This window comes from Diabrotica virgifera, chromosome 4 (genome assembly GCF_917563875.1).
Source record: "Diabrotica virgifera virgifera chromosome 4, PGI_DIABVI_V3a".
In the NCBI taxonomy this organism is placed as follows: domain Eukaryota; kingdom Metazoa; phylum Arthropoda; class Insecta; order Coleoptera; family Chrysomelidae; genus Diabrotica; species Diabrotica virgifera.
The window spans coordinates 200,261,021-200,288,429 of NC_065446.1; the positions used below are offsets into that span (position 1 = coordinate 200,261,021).

A 27,409-nucleotide genomic window follows, 5' to 3' on the forward strand; every position below is an offset into this window, starting at 1 on the left:
ATGTAAAAAAATTAAACTTGCTGTCTGTTTCAGTCCTGCAACATTTTGAAAAAATAATTTTTTGCGAAAGCTGGAATGCAAAATTGATTTTGCAAAATGTGTTAAACAGATCTTAATAAAATTTATATACATTTACAAGTGTAGCATGAATGGTTGAAAAAAGTAGAAAGACAAAACTTGTTTTTTTATGTTTTTTTTCGCAATTATTTCTATTTTGCAACAAGGGTGACAACTTTTAAAATTTTTAACTAACTATTGTAGGAAATTTAATTATGCAACTTTTATGTCAGTGCAACTTTTCTCTGAAGTAAATACTTTTAAATTTAAAATCAAAAAACGAAGAAAAAAATCGAATTTTTCCTCCATTTTTTGACATTTTGATTATTTAAACAATGTTCAGGACCTTTTTGAGTGGGAGGATAACTCAATTATTATTATATGAGTTGATTCCAAGTAATTTCTGCAAAAAAATAGGGATCACCTCTCAACATCCAAATGTACTAATATTTTTACAGATGCGGCCTGGTCTATTGTAGAATTCACCATATTGCTGAACCACTAAATCCATCAGATATTATTATCAACTCCTTCCGAAATATTTATGTTTCCATTTTAAACGATTATTAAGTCGTCTTGTGAGTATATAAAGATATATTGCCTTTTCTATGACGACGATTATTCCTCACATAAAAATGAGTTTTATAACGGCGGTAACGCAAAAACCGCTGATTTATGGCCGCGATTTGAACTGTTATAGTTCCTAATGATCCAATAAATCATAATTGTGCTATTAAATTTATGACTTAAATCATCAAACAGAGAATACGGTTAATTTAAAAAATAAATCAAGTTTCTTTATTTGAAAACCTGTTGAATTAAATAATCGTATATTTTAAAAAATATACAGCGAAATTGGTTATACTCTACCAAGGATGATCAGAAGTGAATTACAGATATGAAATCGTTGCCTTTTGACATGCCTAAGTTAAATACAGTAAGACCTCGATAGAACGGCCCTTTATTTAACGGATGTAACGGACAAAAAATCCGATCAAATATAAACAATATGATAAATCAAAATCTGGAAGAAAAATTAGTAGAAAATCCAGGAGGAAAATAAACTTCCTGTAGCTGGCTGTATACCATAAATCACAAAAATACCAAGTTTTTTGTAAAAGGTATATATTAAAATACCCTAAATAAGGGTCACAATACAAAACGTTTTCGGATTAAGGAATCCATCATCAGTGTTTAAAAGCCCTAAAATTAAGTATAACCTAATTAAATGAGATAAAAGTTAAAATTGACAGAGGTTTTCAAGAACAAGAGGTCATACTTACAAAATTTGCATGCCTGAGCCACCAAAATGTATCGGGTAAAAACCCTTTAAATGTAAATAATAAGGATGTTTTACATATTTATATAAAATTCATTGGATGGTATAGATAAAACTGGATGTTACCCAGGGCAACACAGGACTCTCCCCACGTGGTTTGAACTTTTTTTGGAGAAAACCTCACATATTGGATTTCAATGGCCAACTGACAAGTGAATTCAAGAGCAACCCAAAATGACATCAAGAACTGTCAATGTAACCTAGTTGTAATATTACTTCAGCCACAACAAGATTAATTTAAATGTTTTAAGATAAAAAACAGTATCAAATTTACAAATAGTAAAAATAAAAGATGTTCACAAAATATGAAAGATTTTATTCTAAAAATAATGCATTAATTAAGTATTCAAAATAGGGAAATGAAATGTTTACGTTACAGGAAGTTATGCAGTCAACAATACCAATAGGTGTTGTATTGGTGGTATAAAATTGTCAATACGATTAGACAAATAATGGTAAAGGCCTTATACTAGGAACACAAAATAGTATGTAATGTGTACATATGTGTACGATTTTAAGAGTATTGATGAAATGATAATTGTTTAATGACTGATAACTTTCTTGGTAGTCGACCCCACATAAATTGTATAATGATAGAAAAAGTGATATGATAATTGTAAAAATACTGTTTTGTTTTTATCTGATTTTTATCTGAAAATGAGACTAAAGTAACTTGATGAAACTGAGTCCTCCAGAGACCTGACATCAAATTGGTTAAAAATGAAATGGTTGTAAAATATGGGGGGGAGTAGGACGGTATGAGAAGTCTGACAGAGTATGTTGTGATATTGGACCATGGAAGATGTGTAGTGTGTTGTTATGAAATAATAGTTATCTAATATATAAGCTATGAGATGAGGCTAAGAAGACAGGTGGCTGGAATGAGACTCAATTCTGATGGATGTGGTTGTATATGTGATGTAGGAGCTAAATTTTGGAAAATTAAAGCTGGTGTGAAATAATGAGGATGTAAGAGGATGTGTATGTAGATCCTTATCTTCACGCTCCTTAGAGCACACCAAAAGAGAAAACACTTCTACTTTCTCTCAACATCTTGTAAAAAACAAACATACCCTTAATATCCCAGAAGATGTCTCGTTATTACATAATATTTCACAAAAAAACTTCCTAAAATTGGACCTGTATGAAGACTTAGAAATAGTTAAAGAGAAGCAGAGAAGTCCTAATTGTGTCAATCGCCATGTGTCATTTAACCGAGATTTTCAACCCCTACACCGTCAACTTTTTTCATAAACCACATCAGATACAATTTCCTCTTCTCTGCTACACCATTCATGACGACCACATACATCTATTTCACTCCCAATTGTCGATAAGCAACATCTTACTTTAACTCTTTAATATTCATTTGTACCTCATCCTCTTACATCCTCATTATTTCACACCAGCTTTAATTTTCCAAAATTTAGCTCCTACATCACATATACAACCACATCCATCAGAATTGAGTCTCATTCCAGCCACCTGTCTTCTTAGCCTCATCTCATAGCTTATAGATTAGATAACTATTATTTCATAACAACACACTACACATCTTCCATGGTCTAATATCACAACATACTCTGTCAGACTTCTCATACCGTCCTACTCCCCCCCATATTTTACAACCATTTCATTTTTAACCAATTTGATGTCAGGTCTCTGGAGGACTCAGTTTCATCTAGTTACTTTAGTCTCATTTTCAGATAAAAATCAGATAAAAACAAAACAGTATTTTTACAATTATCATATCACTTTTTCTATCATTATACAATTTATGTGGGGTCGACTACCAAGAAAGTTGTCAGTCATTAAACAATTATCATTTCATCAATACTCTTAAAATCGTACACATATGTACACATTACATACTATTTTGTGTTCCTAGTATAAGGCTTTTACCATTATTTGTCTAATCGTATTGACAATTTTATACCACCAATACAACACCTATTGGTATTGTCACAGTTTTTTTGCTTTTACGAATCAGTTAGTTCACTCTAGTTTTTATGCGGTTCCTGCGCTTGCAGAAACTCCTAGCAGACTGCGCAGTAGACTAGGAGGAAAATGTTGCTGTTGCAAGATTTAAAATATTCCGATAAAAAATATTCCAAAATTATAATAAAATAATTATGATTATCGATTTTTTTTCAAAAAGCTGAAAATTAAATTCATAAATGGTAAAATCCTTTACGTACACACTTGTATAAAATTTGAAAAATAATATTTTCTAATTATTGATTGAATGTATTCAAACAATTAATCACAAGTAACTATCTAAATTGGTGACATTTGGCAACAGTGAGTAGATCTGGTTTATTTATGTATGTTTATTCCAAACATAACCTTATAAACAAACAGTTGTTTATTTAGAGTTATTTATTATTGTTTTCTGATATTTTGCAATTGTTAAGTTGGTTTACTTCGAATTTAATATGCATTACTGTGGTATTTCTCCAGTTTTCTAAGAAGGTTGGTGATTTTGAATTGGGGTTATGATGAATTTAACCCAAAGGCAATGTGTGTTTATTTATGTGGCAAAATTCCAGGCACCATAAAAATTTGAGTTTCTTCCTGTTGACCATGGATGAAAATCGGTAAGAACGTAAATTCTATTTAATATCATTGACATCATTTTTGACGTGCTGTCGTTTTAGGTTTGCAGAATGAAAAGAAATTGTTCAATGTGATAAACTTTCTATGAACAGTCCTCAATATTGTTACATTAACTTTTAAATATGCACTTTACATCTTGAGGAGCAGGCCTTTGCAGAAATACTGAAAAGCGGGTTGCAAAACAACGCAAAATAAAATAAACGAAATATGTCTTGAGATTAAAGATTCAAGTTGAAGGTGTGTTCTTTCTTAAACTGGAATGATAATTTTGTAATTCTGTAGGCACATCTATTGAGAAGTTACAACCAGTGGCAAAGTGCCTTCAGGGAATCTATGACATATATAATTGAAGGTATGAGTATATGTTTCATATTAATTGTTGGATGATTCTGAGAAAGTGTAAATTTTTTTCATGAATTTGGTACATAAGTCTTTATCTAAACTCTAAAAATCATTGACATCTGTTTTGAAAAACCATGTTCCTAGAAACCATTGATAACAAATATAGATGGTTAACTCTGCATTCATTGTATCATCTTACTACCCTATCCATAGTGAGTCTAATTTTTAAATCTATAATAATTGTTTACGTGCTGGTTTCATAAAGATGCTTCAAAAATCTATATGGGTCTTACTAGGCAGCACAGCCATGCCTTTAATAGCTTTTCCAATTATATTTTCAATATGCTTATTCTAGTTAAGATTGCGGGACAAAAAGACCACTAAATATTTGAGTTCATTTTTAGGTATCAGCATTGGCTCTACAGCCAATGGTGGGTCTTGGCCTGTTCCAGAATCAGCTTCCACTCTTTCCTATCCTTTGCTTGGCTTTCCAATTTCTCACTCGAGCATGAATTTTTGGTATATATGGGATTATATTGTGATAACGACCAGATCTATGAAAGAATAGTATGTTGTTAAAGAGGATTGTGGTGACACTATTCATGAATATCTGATAATATTGGTTAATGTGAATGGAGTCCAAAATGGGGTTTAGGCTGTTATATAAAAAACTAGGTCATTAGCATATGGAAGTAGGGTGATATTATCTGGTATTAAATTATGTGAATGAGGAGAATTAAACCTAAAAACTCTATTTATTCTGCTAATCAATATGATTTTAATATATTTTAATATAAAACATGTTATTCTTTCTAGGGACATCTCCTCTGAAGGAATTACAATTATTTGCCAGTATGTCAAATGAATTTTCAACATCAGTCATACTTTCATGAATTTATTGATGAAAATAAAACTAGGTACATGATTTATTATTTACTTCCAAGGGATTCTAAGATACTATGTGTAAAAAGTCCAATATGCAGTGATGAGCATGCTAATAACTGACAAAATATGGGATATAACGCCAAAGATGGGAAACACGGGATGCATTCTGAAGTAAAAAGAGATGAAACTGAGAGAAATTATCGATATAAACATATAAATTAACATTACATTACATAGTTTCCCACCTTTAGACATATCAGATGAGTATGAGAACTGTCACTGTGCCAGGAGAATTTTATAAAATACTCCTGTCACAGAGATCTAAAGGTGGGAAACTATGTAATGTTATCGTCGGCTAAGAGTGTTAACCTGCTAACTCCATTTTTCACTGTGAGTGATATTGGGGTAGTTTCTAGGTCTGTGTACCTTCATACCAAGTCCCACAAGCCCGCTGGTTCCACTGTAGTTTAGAGATAGCTATTTCTAAACTACATTGGTGTCGGCGGGTTTGTGGGGTGGTGTATGAAAATACACGGACCCAGAAACTAGCCCAATATCACTCAAAGTGAAAAATGGAGTTAGCAGGTTAAAACTCTTATCCAAGGTTATGTTAATTTATTCGTTTATAACGATAAGTTCCACTTCTACCAGTTTCATCTCTTTTTATCTTACAAGTTAATATGTTTTCCATCTTTTGCGTTATTTTGCCGGTTATTAGTGTGAGTGCTCATTACTGTATATTTACGATTCTGTGATTTCTCAATATGATGCTGAGTAGGTATAGATCTGAGTAGGTATATAGTAGGTATCTACAATCCTTTCAAAACAGAAATTTATAAGTTCATTTTATGTACCTATTAAACTTTATTTTAAGGATGAATTTGAAATGCTTGTAGGGAATATATCTGTAAAAAATAAAATTGGTATTGTAAAATTGAAATTCTCAAAATATAATTTATAATTCGAATGTATTATTATTTTTTTCCTCTATAGAAAAGTCCTCTTATTAGTTTTCTCATTAGCTCTTGACAAGACATCAGTACTTCGTTTTTTAGATTTCTCACAAGGATTCAGATCCGGAAGATCCTGCGTAGACGCCAATACTTACTTAATTACTTATTCCTCTTCACTCCATGCGGAGCATAGGGCGTCAACTGTCTGCCTCCATTCTGTCTTATCCTTTGCACTGATCTATATTTCTGTCCAGGTTTTCCCAATAGGGCTTTTCATTTACAGTCATTTGTTTCGAGCTTCTGTCATATGTCGTATAATCCGTGTATATTCATAGATATAACAGAATAGATTAGGCCAGTTCGAAAAATAGAGTAACCCAGAACAGTTCGGGTTGGTGGTCTATCTTTCTCTCTCTACTGGCGCTCAGCTTTCTCTCTCTAGCATATGATGGCTGCCGCCTCTGTGTAACTGTCATTCCATTACTCCCACCTCTTGGTAGATACGCTCACACTCGCACGACAAAGATAGCTAGACCACCGTACTTGATATCAGCGTTACACCCCGATGCATTGAGTGGCATATGACTAGCCTGATCTATTGTTAACATATCTCTGTGTATATTAGTATTATACACAGATTATACAACATATGACAGCAGCTCGAAGCAAATGACAATCAATGAAAAGCCCTATAGCATTAATTTCTTTTCAACACTTCTTTTCCACATTTCTACGGGTCTACCTGGTCTTCTCTTTCCATGAGGTGTATATTCTAGGGCTTGCCTCGCTATGTCTGTGTCAGGTCTCCTTAGTGTGTGCTCCATCCAACTCCATTTCCTTTTGCATATTATCTTAGATATACATATGTTTCTGGTTAGTTCTTGTCCATAGCTCTTGGTTTGATATACGGTTTGGCCAGTAAATGTTAAGAATCTTCCTTATGCATTTATTTATGAATACCTGCATCTGTCCAATACATTTTCTTGACACTTTCCAAGTTTCTGCTCCATATAGTAATACAGTCTTCACGTTGCGGTTCACGGTTTTCACTGCTCTTTAATGTATCTAATAATGGACGAAATAATACAAGCAGTATGTAAAGATCATGGTTACAGAATGGGGAACAAAAAACTCCAAATATTAGGTTATGCAAACGACGCCGCATTAATCGCCAAGACAGAAGACAATCTCCAAAGATTAACACACATCTTCAATACAACAGCCAAGAAATACAATATCAATATATGATAATATCAGCAGGATAAACACATGTATGACATCTAAATACCCACTACGAGGTAAAATCGAAATTGATGGGAAAATATTAAAGCAGGAAGCAAGGTTTAGATATCTGGGAATAGATATACCCAGTTATGGAGATTTTGAAGAGGAAGTACGACAACAAAGCTTAAAAGCAAGTAAAGCGCTGGGATCTCTTAATGACACAATCTGGAAGAACGAACACCTAAGACAAGACACAAAAGCAAGAATCTATAAAGCAGCAATTAGACCTATATTGACATACACGGCAGGGACAAGACCTGACACATCTAAAACGAGACGACTACTAGAAACAACCGAGATGAAAATACTTAGACGAATATCAGGGAAAAGTCTGTTGGATAGAGAGAGATGCGAAAACATAAGAAGATCATGCAATGTAGAAGACATAAATGGATGAGTGACAAAACGGAAACTGGAGTGGACCGAACACATTAGTAGAATGGCAGAGAATAGGATAGTACGAATAGCACGAGATAAGTCACCAAATGGATGAAGAAGTATTTGCAGACTAAGAAAAAGATGGTGCGATAATTTAAACAATTTAGGAGGCTAATATTGAAGAAGAAACAGTCTTTAAAGCCTACCTACAAGAAGGAAGACTCCTCTTGCTACGGCGCGTCGAATAATATATCGCTTGTACTATCCCGGAGAATTTAAAACCGTATTTCCGATTGCATTTTTAAAACTGGAAGTCCTTTGCCAAATATCTCACCTTTAGTACCATCCTTGGATTATATCTCCTTTCATCCTACACCTCATTTGTCATTCTATCTGGTTTAATGGCTGAGGAGTTGTGTTTACGGACAGACGGACGTATATAATTCAACGCTTTCACATTTTTTTCAAAACTTGAGTGAAAACAATATTTCTTTAGAAATCCATAAATATATTCGCTAATAATAAAACTAATTTGCAGTGGTTATAGCCAACCTTCATTAGTGGAGTAGGTATTAGAAGAAGAATACCAATGAAGATAAAGTAGAGCCCATTGTTAGACCAAAATTTTGTTTATATAGAAAAAATTATTTAGTTGAAAATAGTGGTACATAATCTCAATGAATCCATTAAAGCTGATACATTTAGTCTTCAGAACAACAGTAATAATTATTTATGAAACTATCGATAAATTGTCAAGAGCTTCGTAAACGTTAATTGTAGAAAAGTATTCCTTATTTCGAAAAATCTATTTCAAATTTGTCGTATTTATTTTCGAGCAGTGTATCAAAAATAATGTTGAGCAGTATAACATACGCTGTTATGCGCTTGCGTCCGGCTGCAAGGTCTCGATGCGCAGTGGGAAAAATGGAACATTTTTTCATAACGTACTTCACGGCAAGTGACTATACTGCTTGTTGTATAAACCTATATACTGTGGTATTGTTGACTGCATAACTTCCTGTAACGTAAACATTTCATTTCCCTATTTTGAATACTTAATTAATGCATTATTTTTAGAATAAAATCTTTCATATTTTGTGAACATCTTTTATTTTTACTATTTGTAAATTTGATACTGTTTTTTATCTTAAAACATTTAAATTAATCTTTAATGTTGTGGCTGAAGTAATATTACAACTAGGTTACATTGACAGTTCTTGATGTCATTTTGGGTTGCTCTTGAATTCACTTGTCAGTTGGCCATTGAAATCCAATATGTGAGGTTTTCTCCAAAAAAAGTTCCAACCACGTGGGGAGAGTCCTGTGTTGCCCTGGGTAACATCCAGGTTTATCTATACCATCCAATGAATTTTATATAAATATGTAAAACATCCTTATTATTTACATTTAAAGGGTTTTTACCCGATACATTTTGGTGGCTCAGGCATGCAAATTTTGTAAGTATGACCTCTTGTTCTTGAAAACCTCTGTCAATTTTAACTTTTATCTCATTTAATTAGGTTATACTTAATTTTAGGGCTTTTAAACACTGATGATGGATTCCTTAATCCGAAAACGTTTTGTATTGTGACCCTTATTTAGGGTATTTTAATATATACCTTTTACAAGAAACTTGGTAATTTTTTAAAAATTAGTAGGTAATACTCTAGGCTAATTAGCAAAATACAAGGAAAACTTATTTACCAGCAATTTTATTGCTGGAATCGAATCTTATAATTGTATTTATTGGTAATATAGGTATGCAAAGTCCGCAGATAGTGTGCTACTTTTTTATAAACAAAATGGCGCTCGAAAATCGTGTTTTTTCAATTTTTGCTCAATAACTCCAAAAATTTTAACTTTACACCAAAAACACCTAAATAAGAATTCACCGTAACTAAATTTTGCATAAAGACGAATTTTCCCGATTTAGTTCGACGAAAATTTTCCCCGGAAAATGCGGGTTTTTCCAACAAGATCTTTAATTTTCAACTCAAATTTTAGATAGGTAATTGTTTATTAATAACTAAATAACTCGGTAATATAAAAAATTTTTTCATATAGATTATAATTCCAGAAGCCAATCAAAATTGAATGAACAGTTTAGCAAAAAATGAATTGTTAATTAAAAATTTACGGTCGCTAAAATAAACACAATAATTATGATACATAAGAATAACTATGATTTTTGTATAAAGAGACACTGTACCTATCTAATGTACTTAACAGAATTGAAATTGGAATATTTAAGAGACCTCAAGTATATTTTAAAATTATAAAAAAATTTTGGCTTATAAATAAAGAGAATATCTCGGGAAATATTAAATTAAATTAAATCATAAAAACGGTATTCGAAAAAAAGCGGCAGGACGCTTCTTTAAAAGAAAAAACGTTTAATTGTAATAAGTGGTTCCTGAGATACAACCGGTCAAAATTGACCGGCATTTACGGCAAAGATATAACCAATAGGATCATTATTAAATGTCAAACTTGCTTTTGTTTTCTTGTGACAGATTAATTTATTTATAAGGAAAGAAAACTACATATTTTTATAGTTGTATACTTCTTTTGGATAAACTTACTACAAGTATACGTTTTAACGTTAAAAACACAAATATTTTTATTTAAAAGCTGTATAATTATTTAAACAATCTTTATTTTAACAAATTAAAATTTTTGTTATAATAAATAAATTAATTTATTATAACAAAACCGAAGCAAGTTTGGCATCTAATAATGCGTTAGTTAGATGGCTCTACTCGAGTTATTGGGAACAAAAAAGAATGAAGAAAATTACTCCATGGGACGCCGAGAAAATGCATTTTTTTAACGTATACCGATTTTGAACTTTGAGATTACATTTTCTCCAACATAATTTTTGATTGGAATTTTGATATTCTTGGCAATTTTCACTCGTAATATCGATGGTTTTTATTATAATAATATATGTTATGAGTATTTTAAAGATATGAAAATTGGAGTGGAGAAAGAGGCCAAAAGCAGAAAGCTGAAGGTTTGAGCATTATGATCCTGTTGTTTATATCTTTGCTGTAAATGATGGACAACTTTAACCGGTTGTACTTCAGGAACCACTTATTACGATTAAACGTTTTTTCTTTGAGAAGAAGTGTCCTGCCGCTTTTTTTCGAAAACCGTTTTTATGATTTAATTTAATTTAATATTTCCCGAGATATTATATTTGTTTGCAAGCCAAAAAATTGTTTATAATTTTAAAATATTTCTGAGGTCGCTTAAATAGTCCAATCTCAATTCTGTAAAGTACATTAGATAGGTACAGTGTCTTTTTATACAAAAATTATAGTTATTCTTACGTATCATAATTATTGTGGTTATTTTAGCGACCATAAATTTTTAATTAACAATTTAATTGTTGCTAAACTGTTTATTCAATCTCCATTGGCTTCTAGAATTATAATCTATACGAAACGATCTTTTATATTCCCAAGTTATTTAATTATTGATAAACAATTACTTATCTAAAATATTAGTCGAAAATTAAAGAGTTTGTTGGAAAAACCCGCATTTTCCGGGGAAAATTTTCGTAGAAGTAAATCGGGAAAAACACGCAGCAGCTATGCAGAATTTAATTACGGTGAATTTTATTTGAATGTTTTTGGTGTAAAGTTAAAATCTTTGGAGTTACAGAGCAAAAATTGAAAAAAACACGATTTTCAGGCGCCATTTTGTTTATAAAAAAAGTAGCTCACTACCTGCGAACTTTGCCTACCTATAGTATTAGTACATACAATCATAAGATTCGATTCCAGCAATAAAATTGCTGGTAAAAATAACTTTTCTCAAAAATGGTCTATTCTCCCATATAATCTGCCCAGACTATAAGGACGGGATCTCAGCACTGCATTGTTCTAACGCCGATGGATCGCATAGATTGACTCCTGTAATTATCATTGTTGCAGATCTCGTAAACCTAGAGTTTTAAAAGATATAGTCATTATCTGTCTATTTCATAATATAGCTGATAAGGCATGATTTACCTAAGATATTTTCAAAAATTGATTTTTTAAAGGATTTGCACCTGTAGTGAGAAAATTTCAAGAGAATAAACTGGGAATACCACCGGAAGAGGTGAAATGTTTGATCAGTTTAAACAACGCTCCTGTTCATCCCTTTGAAAATATTCAACGTTCAGAAGATGGCAAGTTTAGTTGAGTTCTATGTTGTTGCCAAAAAATATAACATCGCTTATTTAACAGGGAATAATTTTAATTCAAACGAATATATCGCAGAACGTTTTTAGATGAAGTAATGGTTGTATTGCATGATGAAGATAACGCAGAAGATACAAGAGGGCAGTTTACCTTGGAAAACTTAAAGTTTACAATTTAAAATAAACCATTTTTTATTTTTTTGCTGCAGCATGGAAAGAAGTAAAAGAGTCAACATTAAACAATGTTTGGAAGAATTTGTTTGATGACCAAGACGCAGACATAGATTTAGAAGAAACATAATACCGGAGAGGAAGTAGCTAAAAAGATTTTTCACAATGGATAGAAGTAGATGAAGGTGGCCCTGGATACAACATGACCGAAATTAAAATAGCAGATGAAGTTATGATCTTAAAAAATGAAGATGAAAGAATGTGAAGATAAACTGTATGTATTATACGCATTTTCGTAATTTTAGAGAGCTGATTATTAAAAAAAAACAGCAATCTTTAAAAGAGAAGACAAAACTTGATACCTTTTTCAAAGGCTAGATTCCCAAAATCAAGCGCGTCGATATCAAACAGCAACGTCACTTTTCACGAAGAAGGTAAATAAATACAATTTTATTTGGGTTTTGCTTCTTCTATTTATATCTAAATACAGCGTGCGTTAAGTTCTTGAATTTATTTTAAATCTATATTTATATAACGGAATTTTGGCTTTAATGGACCGACCCGTCCCCCAATAAGTCCGTTATATCGAGGTACTACTGTATTGTAATAAAAATTGCATTTTGAATTAACTGCGGTTTGAAATTTCGATTTCCACTCGAGAAATCGTTTTCAAAACTTAACAAGATAAACAACCCAGAGTAGATAACATGTAGTGTAGATAATATGTTCTCGATTTGACAGTACGGACCAGAAACGATAAATAAATTGCTGATAGATCAACAACAAAGACCAATGTATCAAATTTATCATGGAAAAATAAATTAAGAATCTAAATGGGTTATTCACTTAAATGGATATAAAATATACAACTAAAGTTTACCCATGCCAAGAGATACTTAATTTATCACTTAAACCACAACGTAAATACCAAAAAAGGGATCATCAAGTCATTTTATGATAGAGCTCAAATGACTTGCTCTAATGAAAATGGATTTCAAAAGGGAAAAAAGCTGCTAAAATAGCAAAGGTTTTGAAAAAAAATGGACACCCATTGTCATTTATAAACAAGGAGAGTTTGCACGAGTTTTGGTTTTTCAAATTGCTTCCTAATATCTTATTACTTGGTAATATTCTTTAACCTATCGTTAGTCCATTTTCTGGTCCAACTTGGCGAATTTTCCACCTCATGTATAATAATGTTCATCTTCAAGTTTCACGTATATAAAAAATGTTTAAATTACTTTGTGAATGTCGCCAATAATTGTAGATACCATTGAAAACATGAGACGAATTATTAAACTGACGTGGAGCACATAGTAAGCCGGCCACTCACGATAATGCACAACAGATACAATCCATGTTAGAACGGCTCTACGACAGGGAGATGCCCTATCCTGTATTCTATTTAACTTCACATTAGAGAAAATAATTAGAGAGTCAAAAGTAAACACCAGAGGAACAAGGATAACAAAAAATTTACAAATATTGGAATTTGCACATGATGTTCATATCGTAGCTAGAAGCGAAAGAGATATGATAGAAGCATTTAATGCGATAGAAAGAGCGGCACAAAACAGTGGCCTAAACATTAATGAAACAAAAACCAAATACATGAAGGCCAGCAAATCGGCAGGCCAAAGAAACCTACAGAATCTGTCAATAGGAGACAATAACATCGAAAGTGTGAAAAATTTTACATATCTAGGTTCACTAGTTACCGCAGATAACAATGTCAGTGAAGAAGTTAAGAGAAGAGTACATATTGCTAATAAAACATACAATGGATTAATTAAACATCTAAGATGATCACAAGAAAAACCAAATGCAAAATATACAAAACCCTGATAAAACCGGTCCTTATATATGGATCAGAGACATGGACACTGTCGAAAAGCGATGAGAACCTATTAGGTACGTTTAAACGAAAAATACTTAGACACATACAGGGTGGGGCATTAGTGTGACAAAGTCCAATTACTCGTTTGTCGTAAGAGATACAAAAGAAAGTTATTTACATAAAAGATGGGGCACGGATAGGACCATAATCTAAAAATATTTTCAGATATACAGGGTCACTCGTATTGACAGGGTGACACAAAATTTTGTTTTTTTAAATAGAACACCCTCTATATTTTTACATTTTAGGATTTTCCCCGGTGTCTTCTTTCTCAAAATATAGGGTTTTGTAATATTATACGAGGTAGTTTAAAAGATAATTACGTTTTTTTGTTAATTTCGTAGCAACATTCACACCTTGTAGAATTGTAATGACTTGACATCAAAGTGTCTATTTACGGGAAAACGATGTTTAATATAATCTACTATTTTTAAACATTAATAATGTAGCGAAAACTTTAATATTAATAATCAGCGTTGGTCAAAATCCGGAATGAGTATTTTCTGAGTTTTTTTAAATGGAACACCCTGTATTTTTGTATTCTAATGAAATGATATTTTATGGTACTATTTTATTTCTTAAGCATTCCCTATACCTAAGTGCTTTAATGTTTGAGTTATTGGTGATTCTTTAATCCAAACAATAATTGCAACAAAAATTACGTGAAATTTTATTAGGCGGCTGTGCAAATATTCAATCAAAAATATTTTTTTGAAAAAAAGTAGATATTAATCTAGACTGATCCTTAATTTATTAATATTGAATGAGATATCCAAATACCTACGTAGTTAAGATTGTTGGTACGTCAAATATTAATAAAAACATACAAGATTCTACCTAGTTGGCTATGACAATAAATTTGCTAAAACATTTGACATTATACTATTTTTATAGTTCCAGTTGCTTTGTTACCATTACTAATATGAATTTTTCTAATGAGTAACTTATGAGTAACTGATCAAAATGTTTTTTGTGCTAGGAGAATATAACAAAAATCTACTACTAGCAATAAGGATTTTTCATTAGCAATCACCTGATAGACGAAAACCAAGAAGAGAAACTTGTGAAAGTACACTAGAACGATTTCAACAGTCTAGGTCTAGATAGTTAGATTATAATAACGTTCTTTCTAATATGCAGATCCTCAGTTACACTAAGGATTACATTTAATTAATTTTATTCATTTAAAATAGTTTTTATTCGATCAGGTTTCTCGTAATTTAAGTATCCAGTCCGTTGAAACCGTTTTAGCATAGTTTCAAAAGTCTCTCTTTTTGGTTTTCGTTTATCAGGAAATTGCTGATGAAAGATTCTTATTGCTAGTATCACATTTTTGGTATACTCTTCTGGCACAAAAACCATTTTAATCAGTTACTCATTAGTTACTTATTAAAAAAATTAATATTAGTAATGGTAACAAAGCAAATGGAACTATAAAAATAGTATAATGTCAAATGTTCTAGCAAATTTATTGTCATAGCCAACTAGGTAGAATCTTTTATGTTTTTATTCCTATTTTACGCACCAACAATCTTAACTTTACGTAGGTATTTGGATATCTCATCAAATATTAATAAATTAGGGATCAGTCTAGATTAATATCAACTTTTTTCTGAAAAATTATTTTTGACTGAATATTTTCACAGCCACTTAATAAAATTTCACGTAATTTTTGTTGCAATTAATGTTTGGATTAAACAATCACGAATAACTCAAAAATTAAAGCACTTAGTTATAGGGAATGCTTAAGAAATAAAAAAGTACTATAAAATATCATTTCACTAGAATACTAAAATACAAGGTGTTCCATTTAAGAAAACTCAGAAAAGACTCATTCCGAGTTTTGACCAACCCTGTATATTAATATTAAACTTTTCGCTATATTATTAATGGTTAAAAATAGTAGACTATATTAAAAATCGTTTGACCATAAGTAGAAACTTTGATGTCAAATCACTACAATTCTACAGGGTGTGAATATTGCTAGGAAATTAACAATAAATATAATTACCTTTTAATTTTTAATCTACCTCGTATAATATTACAAAACCCTATATTTTGAGAAAGAAAACATCGAGGAGAATCCAAAAATATAAAAATATACAGGGTGTTCCATTTAAAAAAACATAACTTTGTGTCACCCTGTCAATAAAGGTGACCCTGTGTATATGAAAATATTTTTAAATTATGATCCTGTCTCTGCCCCAACTTTTACCTAAATAACTTTTTTTAATATCTTTTACAACAAATGAGTAATTGGACTTTGTCACACTAATGCCCCACCCTGTATATAAGGTGGTGAAAGAAAATGACGTATGGCGCAGAAGATATAATTTTGAACTATACGCAGCACACAACCAACTCGTCGTCATAACATCCATAAAGACCGGACGTCTTCGCTGAATGGGCCATGTTGAACGGATGTTGAAGACTGAAACACCAAAACATATAATGAGACAGACAATGAGTAGGGAGAAGGTCAAAGGGAAGACCCAAATTTAGATACATGGAACAGGTGGAACAAGATCTGAAAACGCTTAAGATTACCAACTGGAAAACAAAGCAAGGAACAGAACAGAATGACGGAAAATCCTAGAACAAGCCAGGACCGAAAAAAGAGTTGTCGAGCTACTGATTATGATGATGACTCACGATACTCCGGTGAATTTCGACAAGATCGTCGATGATATCTATTCTGCAATACTGCAGCAGACAGGCAAGTCTCTCTCTGGTCAAGTTGTAGGATTTGCACACACGATCAAAACTTTTGCCAATTAGTCGAATTCGACAAAATTAAACGACGCCGCAGTATCGTGAGTGGCCGGCTTTATATAAGGTTGAAATCAGACGGACCATTCTGCAGCGCTATTCTGTGGATCCACAAAGTGGCTGAAAGAGGCGATTTTTGTAGTCAGAATGATTTTGTAATGGACGCCACAGTGGCGAGGATCGGCAAACATGGCCAGCCACTGTCGCCAGCCATTATAGCTCGTGTGGAATGGCACGTCTAATTTACATAAAGGTATGTGTACATATGCGCGCCACTCGATGTGCGAGCCGCTTGCGAGCAGCGTGTTTGTTAGATTAGTACGTGTTTTCAAGTAGCGCACAAACGACGCGCACACGGCGCACCACGATCCAAATTTTGTCGGTTTTTCTACGAATCTTTCGATAGTTCGCAATATGTATTTGGACGGGTTTGCGAAAGATTTGTTGGTTTTGGCGCGCTTGAGTTGCAAATTTGTTAGTAATGGAGTGGTAGGAAGGCAATATAAATATATAATCAAACTTATTCAAACAAATTGATGCTTACCGTGGGAAAACCTTAATGTGGGATCTCAAAATAAGGACTATTTTAAATAACAGCTTAAAGCCGAGGTCTGAATGGTTATAGTTAAAGACCATATGCAATTATTACAGTGAAGTTGCCATAGTGATCCCATAGTAAATAACCAAGAAAAAAAGAAAAGAGCTAAAAGTGGCACTTGAAGAGTGCGGATAGAAGTAAATAGTTTTTAAAGACCGTTACTATGTGGGTTAATAAAATGGTATGTCTGCTTATTCTTGTTCTTTAGCCTGTTTGCATCCAGTCCTGGACAAAGGCTTCCCCATGAGCTCTACACTCTTCTCTGTTTTGGTCTCTAATGTACAATGTTTCTCGTCCACCTGTCGTTGTTTTGCCGTGCTACGTGTCCCACCCAGTTCCATTTTCAGTCTGCTCATTACTGAATTGTTAATATTCTTTTACGATCTTCTTCTTCAGGTACTATCTCCGCTACGGAGGTTGGCAATCATCACAGCTATTTTAATTTTTGAGGCAGTAGTTCTAAATAGTTGTTTTAAGCTGCATCCAAACCATTCTCGCAGGTTCCTCAGCCATGAAATTCGTCTTCTTCCGATGCTTCTTCTGCCATATATTTTTCCTTGCATTATGAGTCGCAGGATGCCATACTTCTCGCCCCGCATCACATGTCCGAGATACTGTAGTTTTCTTTCTTTAATTGTAAGTTCAACTTCCTTCTCTTTAACTATTCTTCTTAGTACTTCGTTGTTCATAACTCTATCTACTTAGGAAACCCTCATAATTTTTCTATAGGTCCACATTTCAAAGGCGTTAAGTCGTCTCATTTTCTCTACATTTAACGTCCATGATTCCACTCCATAGTATAGTACACTGTATACGTAACATTTTGTTAGATGTACTTTAGCTAATGTTAAATCATTGCTACATAGGACCTTTTTCATTTTCATAAAATTAAAATGTGCTTTTCGATTCTGACTTTGATTTCTGCAGGGTAGTCATTATTTTCTGTTATAAGTGTTCCTAGGTAAGTGTACTTTACTCTTTCGATCTGCTGGCACTGTACTATCAAGATTTTGTTAGTATTATGTCTGTTTTTACTAATTTTCATAAACTTCGTCTTTTTGATATTGAGAGAGAGTCCGTACTCCCTACTACACCTGACTATTTTACTCATGAGTCTTTGCAGGTCTTGTAAACTATCGGCTATTATAACTGTATCATCTGTATATCTGATGTTGTTAACTAAGACTCCATTTACTCTTATGCCGACTGTTTCATCTTAGAGAGTTTCTCGCATTACCCCTTCAGAATAAGCGTTAAATAATAGAGGTGATAGTATGCAGCCTTGCCGGACTCCTCTCTTTATTTCCATTTCTTTAGATGCTTCTTATTCCATTGTTACTATTGCTCGCTGATTGTAATAGAGGTGTGTTATTAGTCATAAATCTCTTTCATCTAGGTTTTTAGTTTTCAGAATTTCCATGAGTCGATCATGTTTTACTTTATCAAACGCTTTATTGTAGTATCTAAAACAGACGTAAAGGGGACGGTTAACATCCAAGCATCTCTGTGTCAGCACGTTGAAGGAGAATAATACCTCTCTGGTACCCATACCATTGCGGAAACCATATTGAGTGTCACTAATATCCAGCTCCAGTTTAGATTGTGTTCTGGAGTGGATAATTTTCAGCAGAATTTTCAAGGTATGTGGCATTAAGCTTATGATTCGGTAGTCACTGCATTCTTTGGCATTCACTTTCTTTGGCAAACACACAAATGCTGATGTCAACATTTCTCTAGAGATGATTACCGTAGTATAGATAGCGTTGAACAATCCTACTATTATGTCCAGGTTTTTCTCGTTGACCAACTTTATTAGATCGGTTGGTAATTCATCTGGACCAGCAGATTTATTGGTTTTCATAGAGTCTATTGCCTGACTAACCTCTGATTTGGTTATCTCTGGGCCCACATCTCCAGTTTTTCTATCTACGGATGTACTAGCTTTTCTCTGGTCATGAAATACACTGGGGTGCAGAATTAACCGGACACCTTAAAGATGGGTCGTTTTTGATATCTCGAATTTCCTAAACCTGTTGTCCGATTTAAGTGATCTTTTAATATGTTATAGCCTTATTCTTTAGCAATATCTCTGTAATAGCATTTTTGCTAAAGAGTTAAATTTTAATTGTATACCGGGTGTACCAATCAAACTGTGTTTTTCTCAAAGTTCGCATCACCCTGTGGAATATTCTAGCAATTATAAAATACTGAAATTAAAATTAAACTATAGGCTCATGTTTTCTCAACATTTTGGTTTTTGATTCATTCGCTTACATTAGACCGTAAAAAAGTTAGGTACTTTAACAACTAGCCATGATTTTCATCAATACGGGGTTTTTTTCAATAAGTATGGCAAACTTTAAGGGGTAATACTGCATGAAAAATAATGACAGTTTGCTTTATACACGGTATGTCCGCAAATGCTTCGTTTCTGAGATAGGAGGTGTTGAAATTTTTCTTACAAACTGAAGATTTATTTATTGCTTTAAAACCGGCTGAGATATGCAAGTGATATTTGATGGGTTTTAAGACGTAGTTATTGCACATTTCTTGACATACAATTAAGAATTTAATATTCACCATTGGCGCGCATACGGGTAGTATGACGGCTCATATTACCCGCATGCGCGCCAATGGTGAATATTAAATTCTTACTTGTATGTTAAAAAATGTACAATAACTACGTCTTAAAACCCACCAAATTTCATTTGCATATCTTAACCGGTTTTAAAGCAATAAATAAATCGTCAATTTGTAAGAAAAATTTCAACACCCTATATCTCAGAAACGAAGCATTTGCGGACATAGGTTTATAAAGCAAACTATCATTATTTTTTCATTTAGAATTACCCCTTGAAGTTTGCCATACTTATTTAGAAACACCCTGTATTGATGAAAACATGGCTAATTGTTAAAGTACCTAACCTTTTTATGGTCCAACCTAAGCGAATATATCAAACAACACAATGTTGAAAAAACATGAGGCTATGGTTGGTAACCATTAACATAACATTAATTTGAGTATTTTATACATTGTAGAATATTCCACCGGGTGATAGAAAATTTGAGAAAGAAACACAGTTTCATTGGTACACCCGGTATACAATGAAAATTTAACTCTTTAGCAACAATGCTCTTACAGTGATATTGTTAAAGAATAAGGCTAAACATATTAAAAAATCACTTAAATCGGACAACAGGTTTAGGAAATTCGAGACATCAAAAATGACCCATTTTGAAGGTGTCTGGTTAATTTTGCACCCCAGTGTAGTTCCTAGTAGACCAGGGCGCATCTGTAAAAATATTAGTACATTTGGACGTTGAGAGGTGACTCAAATTTTTTTGCAGAAATTGCTTGAAAATAAATCAAATAATAATATTTGAGTTATCCTCCCTCTAAAAAAGGTCCGGAACATTGTTTAAATAATCAAAATGTCAAAAAATTAAGGAAAAATTCGATTTTTTTCTTGGTTTTTTGATTATAACTTTAAAAGTATTCATTTCCGAGAAAAGTTGTACTGACATAAAAGTTGCGTAGTTAAATTTCCTACAATATAGAATTGATTAAAAATTTAAGAAATAGTCACCCTTGTTGCAAAATAGCAATAATTGTAAAAAAAACATACAAAAACAAGTATTCGCATTTTACGTTTTTCAACCATTTATGCTACACTTAGAACCTTCATATTTCACCCTGAAAAATTTTTTGATACAGTAAAACAATACTGTAAATTTCATTAAGATCGGTTCAATAGATTTTGCAAAATAAATTTTGCAATCCAGCTTTCGTAAAAAAAATTCATTTTTTCAAAATGTTACAGGACTGAAAATAAAACAGATCGCAAGTTGAAAATTTTTTGCATATAGAAGTGTACTGTACCTTTCATTTGCAATTTTGCAAAATTAAAATCGCTTAACACCACGGCGTCAGGAATTTTTTTAAATAAACATTAATTATTGGTGCTACGCGCAGGACAGCGGATAGGTTGCTCTGATTGGGCATTCCAATGACCTTTGATAATGATTGATACATTTTAATTTTTATGACATTTCGATATAAATAAATAAATTTGTTTATTGCAAAATCAAAACACATACTCTATCCTTTGAAATAACACTTTTATTAGCAAAAACTTTCTTTGTTCAGATATTTTAACTTAAATAATAAAAGTTTATTATTTTTAAACATATGCAATTGTTTAAACAATATTTCACAAACAATAATAAAATTAGTTTGATTTTTGTGGAATTAAAAAATTAAAATACAACAAAATATAGAGTAAGAAAATAATATATTAGATAAAGATTGGAAGAAATTTTGGTGGAAATCAACCTGTGTGAATCGAACACCGCTGTCCTGCGCGTAGCATCAAAAATTATTGTTTATTTCAAAAATTTTCTGACGCCGTGGTAATTAATCGATTTTAATTTTGAAAATTGCAAATGAAAGGTACAGTAGACTTCTATAAGCAAAAAAAAATTCAACTTGCTATCTGCTTTATTTTCAGTCCTGTAACATTTTGAAAAAATGAATTTTTTTTGCGAAAGCTGTATTGCAAAATTTATTTTGCAAAATCTATTAAACCGATCTTAATGAAATTTACAGTATTGTTTTATTGTATCATAAAGTTTTTCTGGGTGAAATATGAAGGTCCTAAGTGTAGCATAAATGGTTGAAAAACGTAAAATGCGAATACTTGTTTTTGTATGGTTTTTTTCGCAATTATTGCTATTTTGCAACTAGGGTGACTATTTTTTAAATTTTTCACCCATTCTATATCATAGTAAATTGAATTACGCAACTTTTATATTAGTACAACTTTTCTCGGAAATGAATAGTTTTAAAGTTATAATCAAAAAACCAAGAAAAAAATCGAATTTTTCCTTCAATTCTTGACATTTTAATTATTTAAACAATGTTCCGGACCTTTTTGAGAGGGAGGATAACTCAAATATTATTATTTGATTTATTTTCAAGCAATTTCTGCAAAAAAATTTGAGTCACCTCTCAACGTCCATCTCAAAACAGATCCGCCCTGGACTATAGATGTACTCTTTTAGTGGAGTCAATGAAGGTTTTCACCTCCGATTTCGTTGAACCTCCATCGATTTTCATGAAAATTGGTAAGTATGTAGAGGATACCTCAAGAAACAAAGGTGACATGGTGCCAACTTGCGCTTTTACCCTGGGGGGGGGGGATGCCACCCCTTCTCGGGAGTGGAAATTATTTTATTAAAAATAATACCACTAATCGATAGAGGGACAAATTATAAGTAAAATTTTTTATATAAAGTTATTTCAATAAATCAATAATTTTTGAGTTATTAAAGATCAAAAGTTTTGATTTTTCCTGAAAAAAATCCATGTTTTAAAGCAGTTTTTCATAAATAATTCAAAAACCATAAGTTTCTTCAAAAAAGTTGTTATTACCAAAATCGAAGACAATATGAAAATAAATAAGCTCCTTATTCGAAAAATCCTTTATTACATATACAAAGTGAGTTATATGCAATTGAATGTATATTTTTTTCCGCGAGTACTCAAATCTTAGTATTCAAGCTTAAATAACAGGAAAACGATGCACTTTGTTATATATATATATTAAACATTTTAATAAAGTATCTAAAGGTAACTATCAAAAAGCTGTATGAGAAGTCGATAGCATCAAAATTAAGCAAGTTATGATGGAAATAAAAGGACCCTTTCAGATTTTTTAGGGAAGAATGAAAAATGAAACATACGTCATTTCCACAAAAATTAAAATTTATAGTAACCCATTTAAAACTTTATTTATTTTAACATGAGTAATAACTTCAACAATTTTGACCGGTTTAGAATGCATATTTTTGAAAAAAAAATACGATTAAAAAAAAATAGAATTTTTCAAATTTTCGTGAATTTCATTTTCTTTGGATAATAACTCCAAAAATACTCGATATACTTAAAAAATGGTAGAGAACAAAATTTTAGTTTTAACTTTATTTAAGCTTTTTCTTTTTTTTAAATTTTTTTACGACAAAAAATAACCGAGATAGAAACATTTAAAACCTAAATTTTACTGCGAGAACCATGTAACCGGGGCAATTTCACCTTGTATTTAAAAAAAATAAAGGATTTAGAAAATTATGTTTAATACAGTGTTATAGAACTTTTACTTAGCTTTGTAATGGTTTTTGGATAAATGTCATATTTCAAAATTTAACGGAGTTATTTTAAAAAAAAACAATAACATTTTCTTTGAAAAAATTTTATAGCGGAGATTTTGTATGTATACAGGTTGTGGAAAGTACAATTAGTCGTTTGTTGTAGGAGATACGAAAAAAGTTTATTTAGGTGAGATTGGGGCATAGATAATATCAGAATTTAAATACATTTCCAAATATACAGGGCCACACATATTGACAGGGTGAAACAAAATTATCTTTTGGTTAATGGAACACCCTGTATATTTTTACATTTTTGGATTCTCCTCTATGTTTTATTTCTTAAAATATCAGGTTTTGTGATGTTATACGAAGTAGTTTAAAAGATAATTACGTTTTTATTTTCAAATTTCATAGCAATATTCACCCCCTGTGTAATTGTAGTGATTTGACATCAGAAAATCAATTTATGTTCAAGTGATTTTTAATATAATCTATTATTGTTAAAAATAATTAATCTAGCAAAACGTTTAATTTTAGCTAATACAGGGTTGGTCGAAACTGAATGAGTGTTTTCTCAAAGTTTGAGAGTATGAGTTTTCTCAAACGGAGCAGCCTGTAATGCCTGTAATGAGGATCGTAATGAAATGCTATTGTATGGCACTTTATTATTTCCCACCTTGCCAGTGAGAACTGAATTTATTTTTGAAATCCCTAACTTTATGTCTTTAATTATTTTAAATATTGTAAACGATTAAAAAACAATCAAATTAAATTGAAATGAATAACCAGTGTATATCTTCCACATTTACTTCATATTTAACGTAACCTGTACCATAACATTGCACAGATTATTATCCCTGTATAGCAACGATATACCATGAATGTGAATTCATACTTGAGAAATGTCCTATATCCAGTCTCACAAAAAAAGGGATTCCTCAAACATAATATCTATGCAGACAAAATCAGCCAAAGTGATTTGCGATATCTAATTAAAGGCCCTACCAAGTTGGTTTTGTTGAATATAGCATGGAAGCATGACGATACTTTAGTGATAAGCGTATTTTTCGTAGTAGCTATAGTATGTTGTTTTATATTATGTATTACCTATATTAAATTAGTTTTAGTATGTTTCGTTTATCTAAAAAAATGTAAAACAAACAAAAATTCTGTTTTTCTTGTAGTTGTTTTTTCGTATAGATATTGTTTTATATTGTAGTAAATTGAATTTAGTTTTAGTATGTTCCGTTTGTTTGTAGAATTATATTTAATTAGATTTGCTTTAATTACTAAAATAAATAAATTTTCAATTATATTTTATGTATATATATATATAGTTTAGCTCTCCAGGCCTAGAAGGCCCATGGCTTGGTTTACTATTCCTTTCCAATCTCTCCTATTTGCTGCTTTATTTTTCCAATTTGTGATTTTCAGTTCTTCTATGTCTTTTTCAACATCTTTCTTCCATCTGGTTTTCGGTCTACCTTTCTTCTTCTTTCCTCCTATTCCTCCCGTTAGTATTTTTTTGGGAAGTCTCGTGTTTGGCATCCTTTGGATATGTCCCAACCATCTCAGTCTTTGTGATTTTACGATCCCTACTATGTTTGGTTCACCATACATCCTCTCCAATTCCACATTTGGTCTTCTTATCCACATTCCATTCCATATCTTTCCGCCAAATATTTTTCTTAGGACTTTTCTTTCCCATACTTTAAGCATGACTTGTTCGGATTTGTTCATCGTCCATGTTTCACTGGCATACAAGACTATAGGTCTTATCACTGTCTTGTATATTCTTATCTTAGCCCCTCTAGATATGTTCTTATTTCTCAATAAGTTGTTTAGAGCAAAGATACAACGATTGCCAGCCATAATTCTCGCTTGGATTTCTTCTTTTATATTTGGTCTCCTAGTGAATGTCGCTCCTAGATATTGGAATCTCTCTACTTCCTCGAATTTATATATTTTTGCCTCTGTGTTTATTGTCAGGTATTGTCCTTGTGTGTATTCTCGTTCTGTCCATTCCATATATTTAGTCTTTTCTTCGTTTATGTATATCCCTTTCTTTCTTCCTATCGCCTCTAGTCTTTTTAGTATTTCTTTTAATTCTTGTTTGCTTCTGGCTATCATTACTATGTCATCAGCGAATGCCAAGCATTGGTGTTTTCGTTGGTATACAAGTCCTGTCCTGTTAATTTCGGCTTCTCTGATGACTATTTCAAGAAGGATACTAAACAACAGTGATGACAGTGGGTCTCCTTGTCGTACCCCTTCACCGACCCTAAACTTATCTGTTTCCTTTCCATTTATTTTAACCCTGTTCTCTGTTTCTCTGAGTGTAACTTTTACCATCTTTATTAATTTTTTACTAATTCCAATTTCACATAGTGCTTTGTATATTTCTTTTCGTTTAACTCTGTCAAAAGCTTGTTTAAAGTCAATGAATAGGGCCATTGTAGATTTTCCGTATTCGTAGCTTTCCGCTTGTATCTCACGCAGCAGGAAAATTTGATCCACCGTGCTGCGTCCTCTTCTGAATCCACATTGATATTCTCCTATGTCATTATCTATCTTTTGTGTTATCTTGTCTTTTATATGTACTGCAAGTATTTTATATGCAACGTTTAGTAGGGCTACTCCCCTGTAATTATGGCATAAACTTTTGTCGCCTTTTTTGTGAATTGGACACAGTGTGGCTTCAGTCCATTCTTTTGGTATGTGTTCTTGTTCCCAAATTTCTTTTATCAGCTTTTCCAAATGCTTAATTAGTACTGGTCCTCCATATTTAAACATTTCAGCTGTTATTTCATCCTTACCTGGGCTCTTGTTTTTCTTTAGTTTTTCTATTATTTCTTTTATTTCTTTTTCATTAGGCGGTCTTTCCTGTATTTCTTCTTGATCAATATTTTCATTCGGTCCTTCTTCTTCTTCTTCTGCATATTCTGTTGTGGGAATTTCATTTAGAAGCTCTTCGAAGTATTCTCTCCATCTGCTCAGTATTTCTTCGTCGCTTACTAAATTCCTTCCATTTTTGCTTTTGTAGTGTACAGGTTTTCTTTGGAACCCCTTTTTCTCATTTTTTACTCCTTGATATAAGTTCCTGACTTCTCCATTTTTATAGTTTTCTTCTATGCATTTCAATTTATCTTCGTTGTACTTTCTTTTCTTTGCTCTTATGATTCTTTTAGTTCGTTTTCTTTGTTCGTTGTATTGTATCTCCATCTCTGGTGTTTTCACTTGCATCATTTTGAGTCTTAACTTATTTCTTTCATCCAGTTCTATTTTACATTCTTCATCAAACCATTCTTTGAATCCATCTTTTATATTTCTATTACTGACTTGCGCTGCTTTGGTCATACATACTTTTATTTGCGTCCATTTTTGTTCGATGTTTTCATTTTTTGCAATATTTTCCAGTTCTCTAGTGACTAGTCTTTCATATTTACTTTGTTCTTCTTCTGACAGTAGTCTAATAGGTTTAGTTACTTTGTACCTTTTTTTCTGTTGATTTCTAAGAACTGGTATAACCTGTTTAAGTTGTATTCCGACTATAAAGTGATCTGTGTCTGCATCCGGTCCTCTATATGTTCTTATGTTCTTTATACATTTTTCCATGTCTTTTTCGATGAGCACATGATCTATTTGATTTATGGTTTTTCCATCTGGTGATCTCCATGTTCCTTGATATATTCTTTTGTGTTGAAAGTACGTGCTCATAACGATCATGTTTTTTTCTTTTGCAAAATCTATTAAGAGGTGACCATTTTCATTCGTTGTTTCATGC

At 32.1% G+C, this 27,409-nt stretch overlaps 2 long non-coding RNA genes across 2 annotated transcripts; both read left to right on the plus strand.

Annotated features, from left to right (window-relative positions):
• The first annotated feature begins 3,398 nt into the window (after positions 1-3,398).
• On the plus strand, positions 3,399-4,270 carry LOC126884061 (uncharacterized). Its single transcript, XR_007697820.1, has 2 exons — positions 3,399-3,993; positions 4,054-4,270. It is a non-coding gene; the product is annotated as an uncharacterized LOC126884061 (long non-coding RNA).
• A 63-nt stretch (positions 4,271-4,333) lies between these two features.
• On the plus strand, positions 4,334-6,206 carry LOC126884062 (uncharacterized). The gene is made up of 2 exons (XR_007697821.1): positions 4,334-4,364; positions 5,171-6,206. It is a non-coding gene; the product is annotated as an uncharacterized LOC126884062 (long non-coding RNA).
• The last annotated feature ends 21,203 nt before the right edge of the window (positions 6,207-27,409 follow it).